Source organism: Triticum aestivum, chromosome 7D (assembly GCF_018294505.1).
Source record: "Triticum aestivum cultivar Chinese Spring chromosome 7D, IWGSC CS RefSeq v2.1, whole genome shotgun sequence".
Lineage (NCBI taxonomy): Eukaryota > Viridiplantae > Streptophyta > Magnoliopsida > Poales > Poaceae > Triticum > Triticum aestivum.
The window spans coordinates 210,652,134-210,659,754 of record NC_057814.1 but is presented as its reverse complement, the minus strand read 5'-3'; positions in this window follow the sequence as shown (position 1 = coordinate 210,659,754).

The window sequence follows — 7,621 nt, the reverse complement described above, 5'->3', positions numbered from 1 at the left end:
ACGACGAGCTCTTTGTCACCTCCATAGACGAGAAACATATCCTTAGTCCTCTTCAGGTGCTTCAGGATGTTCTTGACCGCTGTCTAGTGATCCACTCCTGGATTACTTTGGTACCTTCCTGCTATACTTATAGCAAGGCACACATCAGGTCTGGTACATAGCATTGCATACATGATAGAACCTATGGCTGAAGCATAGGGAATGACTTTCATTTTCTCTCTATCTTCTGTAGTGGTCGGGCATTGAGTCTGACTCAACTTCACACCTTGTAACGCAGGCAAGAACCCTTTCTTTGCTTGATCCATTTTGAACTTCTTCAAAACTTTGTCAAGGTATGTGCTTTGTGAAAGTCCAATTAAGCGTCTTGATCTATCTCTATAGATCTTGATGCCCAATATGTAAGCAGCTTCACCGAGGTCTTTCATAGAAAAACTCTTATTCAAGTATCCTTTTATGCTATCCAGAAATTCTATATCATTTCCAATCAACAATATGTCATCCACATATAATATTAGAAATGCTATAGAGCTCCCACTCACTTTCTTGTAAATACAGGCTTCTCCAAAAGTCTGTATAAACCATATGCTTTGATCACACTATCAAAACGTTTATTCCAACTCCGAGAGGCTTGCACCAGTCCATAAATGGATCGCTGGAGCTTGCACACTTTGTTAGCATCCTTTGGTTCGACAAAACCTTCTGGTTGCATCATATACAACTCTTCTTCCAGAAATCCATTCAGGAATGCAGTTTTGACATCCATTTGCCAAATTTCATAATCATAAAATGCGGCAATTGCTAACATGATTCGGACATACTTAAGCATCGCTACGGGTGAGAAAGTCTCATCGTAGTCAACTCCTTGAACTTGTCGAAAACCTTTCGCAACAAGTCGAGCTTTGTAGACAGTAACATTACCGTCAGCGTCAGCCTTCTTCTTGAAGATCCATTTATTCTCTATGCCTTGCCGATCATTGGGCAAGTCAACCAAAGTCCACACTTTGTTCTCATACATGGATCCGATCTCAGATTTCATGGCAACAAGCCATTTCACGGAATCTGGGCTCATCATCGCTTCCTCATGGTTCGTAGGTTCATTATGGTCAAGTAACATGACCTCCAAAACAGGATTACCGTACCACTCTCGTGCGGATCTTACTCTGGTTGACCTATGAGGTTCAGTCGTAACTTGATCTGAAGTTTCATGATCATCATCATTAGCTTCCTCACTAATTGGTGTAGAAATCACTGGAACTGATTTCTGTGATGAACTACTTTCCAATAAAGGAGCAGTACAATTACCTCATCAAGTTCTACTTTCCACCCACTCACTTCTTTCGAGAGAAACTCCTTATCTAGAAAGGATCCATTCTTAGCAATGAATATCTTGCCTTCGGATCTATGATAGAAGGTGTACCCAACAGTCTCCTTTGGGTATCCTATGAAGACACATTTCTCCGATTTGGGTTCGAGCTTATCAGGTTGAAGCTTTTTCACATAAGCATCGCAGCCCCAAACTTTAAGAAATGACAACTTGGGTTTCTTGCCAAACCACAGTTCATAAGGTGTCGTCTCAACGGATTTAGATGGTGCCCTATTTAACGTGAATGTAGCCGTCTCTAAAGCATAACCCCAAAACGACAGCGGTAAATTAGTAAGAGACATCATAGATCGCACCATATCTAATAAAGTGCGGTTACGACGTTCGGACACACCATTACGCTGTGGTGTTCCGGGTGGCGCGAGCTGCGAAACTATTCCGCATTGTTTCAAATGAAGACCAAACTCGTAACTCAAATATTCTCCTCCACGATCAGATCGTGGAAACTTAATTTTCTTGTTACGATGATTTTCCACTTCACTCTGAAATTCTTTGAACTTTTCAAATGTTTCAGACTTATGTTTCATCAAGTAGATATACCCATATCTGCTCAAATCATCTGTGAAGGTTAGAAAATAACAATACCCACCGCGAGCCTCAACACTCATCGGACCGCATACATCAGTATGTATTATTTCCAACAAGTCTGTTGCTCGCTCCATAGTTACGGAGAACGGAGTCTTAGTCGTCTTGCCCATGAGGCATGGTTCGCAAGCATCAAGTGATTCCAAAAGCCCATCAGCATGGAGTTTCTTCACGCGCTTTACACCAATATGACCTAAACAGCAGTGCCACAAATAAGTTGCACTATCATTATTAAACTTATATCTTTTGGCTTCAACACTATGAATATGTGTGTCACTACTATTGAGATTCAACAAAAATAGACCACTCATCAAGGGTGCATGACCATAAAAGACATTACTCATAGAAATAGAATCAAGCATTATTCTCTGATTTAAATGAATAACCATCTTGCATCAAACAAGATCCAGATATAATGTTCATGCTTAACACTGGCACCAAATAACAATTATTCAGGTCTAAAACTAATCCTGAAGGTAGATGTAGAGGTAGCGTGCCGACGGCGATCACATTGACTTTGGAACCATTTCCCACGCGCATCATCACCTCGTCCTTAGCCAATCTTCGCTTAATCTGTAGCCCCTGTTTCGAGTTGCAAATATGAGCAACAGAACCAGTATCAAATACCCAGGCGCTACTACGAGCATTAGTAAGGTACACATCAATAACATGTATATCAAATATACCTTTCACTTTGCCATCCTTCTTATCCGCCAAATACTTTAGGCAGTTCCGCTTCCAGTGAGCAATCCCTTTGCAGTAGAAGCATTCAGTCTCAGGCTTAGGTCCAGACTTGGGCTTTTTCACTTGAGCAGCAACTTTCTTGCCATTCTTCTTGAAGGTCCCCTTCTTCCCTTTACCCTTTTTCTTGAAACTAGTGGTCTTGTTAACCATCAACACTTTATGCTCCTTTTTGATTTCTACCTCCGCAACCTTTAGCATTGCAAAGAGCTCGGGAATTGTCTTGTTCATCCCTTGCATATTATAGTTCATCATGAAGCTCTTGTAGCTTGGTGGAAGTGATTGAAGAACTCTGTCAATGACACTATCATCAGGAAGATTAACTCCCAGTTGAGTCAAGTGGTTGTGGTACCCAGACATTCTGAGTATATGTTCACTGACAGAACTATTCTCCTCCATTTTGCAGTTGTAGAACTTATTGGAGACTTCATATCTCTCAATCCGGGCATTTGCTTGAAATATTAACTTCAACTCCTGGAACATCTCATATGCTCCATGACGTTCAAAACGTTGTTGAAGTCCCGGTTCTAGGCCATAAAGCATGGCACACTGAACTATCGAGTAGTCATCAGCTTTGCTCTGCCAGACGTTCACAACGTCTAGTGTTGCTCCTGCAGCGGTGCTTCGAGGACGTAATTCTTCTGTGCAGCAATGAGGGTAATCCTCAAGTTACGGACCCAGTTCGTGTAGTTGCTACCATCATCTTTCAACTTAGCTTTCTCTAGGAACGCATTAAAATTCAAAGGAACAGTAGCACGGGCCAATGATCTACAACAACATAGACATGCAAAATACTATCAGGTACTAAGTTCATGATGAATTAAAGTTCAATTAATCATATTACTTAAGAACTCCCACTTAGATAGACATCCCTCTAATCATCTAAGTGATCACGTGATCCAAATCAACTAAACCATGTCCGATCATCACGTGAGATGGAGTAGTTATCAATGGTGAACATCCCTATGTTGATCATATCTACTATATGATTCACGCTCGACCTTTCGGTCTCAGTGTTCCAAGGCCATATCTTCATATGCTAGGATCGTCAAGTTTAACCCGAGTATTCTGCGTGTGCAAAACTGGCTTGCACCCGTTGTATGTGAACGTAGAGCTTGTCACACCCGATCATCACGTGGTGTCTCGGCAAAACGAACTGTAGCAACGGTGCATACTCAAGGAGAATACTTATACCTTGAAATTTAGTGAGAGATCATCTTATAATGCTACCGCCGAACTAAGAAAAATAAGATGCATAAAGGATAAACATCACATGCAATCAAAATATGTGACATGATATGGACATCATCATCTTGTGCTCATGATCTCCATCACCGAAGCATCGTCATGATCTCCATCGTCACCGGCGCGACACCTTGATCTCCATCGTAGCATCGTTGTCGTCTCACCAACTATTGTTTCTACGACTATCGCTACCGCTTAGTGATAAGGTAAAAACAATTACATGGCGATTGCATTGCATAAAATAAAGCGACAACCATATGGCTCCTGCCAGTTGCCGATAACTCTGTTACAAAACATGATCATCTCATACAACAATTTATATATCATCACGTCTTGACCATATCACATCACAACATGCCCTGCAAAAACAAGTTAGGCGTCCTCTACTTTGTTGTTGCAAGTTTTACGTGGCTGCTACGGGCTTAGCAAGAACCGTTCTTACCTACGCATCAAAAACCACAACGATTTTTCGTCAAGTGTGCTGTTTAAACCTTCAATAAGGACCGGGCGTAGCCACACTCGATTCAACTAAAGCTGGAGAAACAGACACCCACTAGCCACCTGTGTGCGAAGCACATCGGTAGAACCAGTCTCATGAACGCGGTCATGTAATGTCGGTCTGGGCCGCTTCATCCAACAATACCGCTGAATCAAAGTATAACATGCTGGTAAGCAGTATGACTATTATCGCCCACAACTCTTTGTGTTCTACTCGTGCATATAACATCTACGCATAGACTTGGCTCGGATGCCATTGTTGGGGAACGCAGTAATTTCAAAAAAATTCCTACAATCACGCAAGATCTATCTAGGAGATGCATAGCAACGAGAGGGGAGAGTGTGTCTACATACCCTTGTAGACCAAAAGCGGAAGCGTTTATCAACGCGGTTGATGTAGTCGTACACCTTCACGATCCGTCCCGATCAAGTACCGAACGTACGGTACCTCCGCGTTCAGCACACATTCAGCTTGATGACATCCTCGCCTTCTTGATCCAGCAAGAGGGGCGAAGTAGCAGATGAGTTCCGGCAGCACGACGGCGTGATGACGGTGTTGGTGAAGAACAATCTCCGCAGGGCTTCGCCTAAGCACTACGAAAACTATGACGGAGGATAAACTAGAGGGAACAGGGTTGCTGGCACACGGCTTGGTGTTTCTTGATGTGTATTTGGTGCTAGCCCTGCCCCTCTATTTATATGTTGAGCCCTGGGGTCGAAACTTGGAGTAAAAGCCTCCTCAAAGTCGGTTTTCCCAAAGGCAAGAGTCCTTCTCGGACTCCAGGGCTAGACGCCAGGGTTCCCGGCGTCTACCCCCTGGCGTCTAGCCTCTGGTCTCTGCAAAACTTCCTTTTGCACTTTCCGAAAGCCTCATGGGCTTTCCCCTTTGGCCCAAATAAAGTGTTCTCGTACCCAAACATTTCGGGAGACATCCGGAACTCCTTCCGGTGAATTCCGGAACCCTTCCGGAGACCAAACACTATTATCCCATATATCAATCTTTATCTTCGGACCATTCTGGAGTTCCTCTTCATGTCCGTGATCTCATCCGGGACTCCGAATAACATTCGGTCACCGACATACATAACTCATATAATACTATATAGTCAACAAACGTTAAGCGTGCGGACCCTACGGGTTCGAGAACTATGTAGACATGACCGAGACACCTCTCTGGTCAATAACCAATAGCGGAACCTGGATGCCCATATTGGCTCCTACATATTCTATGAAGATCTTTATCGGTCGAACCGCATAACAACATACGTTGTTCCCTTTGTCATTGGTATGTTACTTGCCCGAGATTCGATCATCGGTATCACCATACCTAGTTCAATCTCGTTACTGGCAAGTCTCTTTACTCATTCTGTAATACATCATCCCATAACTAACTCATTATTCACATTGCTTGCAAGGCTTATAGTGATGTGCATTACTGAGAGGGCCCATAGATACCTCTCCGACAATCGGAGTGACAAATCGTAATCTCGGTCTATGCCAACTCAACAAACACCATCGGAGACACCTGTAGAGCATCTTTATAATCACTCAGTTACGTTGTGGTGTTTGATAGCACACTAAGTGTTCCTCCGATATTCGGGAGTTGCATAATCTCATAGTCATAGGAACATGTATAAGTCATGAAGAAAGCAATAGCATTAAACTAAATGATCATAGTGCTAAGCTAACGGATGGGTCTAGTCCATCACATCATTCTCTAATGATGTGATCCCGTTCATCAAATGACAACACATGTCTATGGCTAGGAAACTTAACCATCTTTGATTAACGAGCTAGTCAAGTAGAGGCACACCAGGGACACTCTGTTTGTCTATGTATTCACACATCTATAATACCTAAATAGATCATCCCACTATCCTAATTCTCTTGACATACAGCCTATCCACATCATCAGCCCCACTACCATCAATTATATTGACATGTAGGCTTCCATGTCACTACACCATGCCAGCAAATTTTCTTGAAATAGTTTAGTTTATAGGGATGGTGCATCAACCAGAAATGTTAATTAAATCATGGAGACCATCCCTCAGCTATCTAGCCATGCGAGCAATTGTCCACTCACGTCACGCATTGATGACTATGATCAACGAAGAAGCCCACCAGACTATGGAGTCCCTTGCCCTTCCATTTCCTTCTGTTCAACTACCCACTCTCCTATAAAGTCTCCTTATATAACATCGTTCCCATCGCAAGAAGCGGAACATCGCATGAACTCCCTATTGGATGAGCCCCTCATGCCATCCGTCATCGGCACGTCGTCTTTGCCATGGCAAATGGCTTTCCTGCGAGATGGCTGCCACCGACGCCATCCTCTGGTCCTTATGCATCGTTGCCAATGTTGAAGCTTTGCCCTCGCGTGTCAAGCTGCTGTTCAGCGAGGCTTTGTTCCTTCGCATGTCTTCCCATGTCCTGCAAGATAGTCTCATGGTACGTACAGCTCTCCACCGTAACAAGGATTCAGCGTATCCTCTTCCTTCCACTTTTACGTGGTCTTATCCTTTCTTTGATAAAACGTGCAGGTTACTTGCTTAAATAGCTTAACTGCTCCATGGTGTGTTACTACGCAGTCACTGTTACGATGTGTAGAGCATCTATATGGAGTCTGTGCAGTGTCTTTCATTGGTGGTACGAATTTCCAAATCTGATTCTATACACGCTTTTGGCGGCAGTGCAATTTTTGCAGGTGACGTAATTCTGTTAAATCATTACAACATCAAAAGAAGTCACATGATTCAGAAAAATGTGACTTAGAATTCCATGGCATGACAGGAAAAGTATTTATCTTACAACGGATGAAAATTCTACAGAGTACTTCCCTCGTCAGCTCCCTTTAATTACCTGCATATTTAACAATTGATGTGGTATTCTGAACCACTGGCCAATCTGGCTCAAACTAGGAGGACGTTTTGCACATAATCATCCACGTGTTGGAGACTTCCAGTCTTACTGTATAGTACTGCATAGATTCACATCATCCCTTAGTTTTTAGCCTTTGGATGAGTTTAAGAGGTGTGTATAATCACAACTTACTGTATTTTGTTTTCGGTATCATTTTATTCTTGCACTCATTTTTAATGAGATATAAGATTATGACTGATGTTTAGCTTCCATCGATACATAGATATTCACAAATTATTCCGCGGCAAC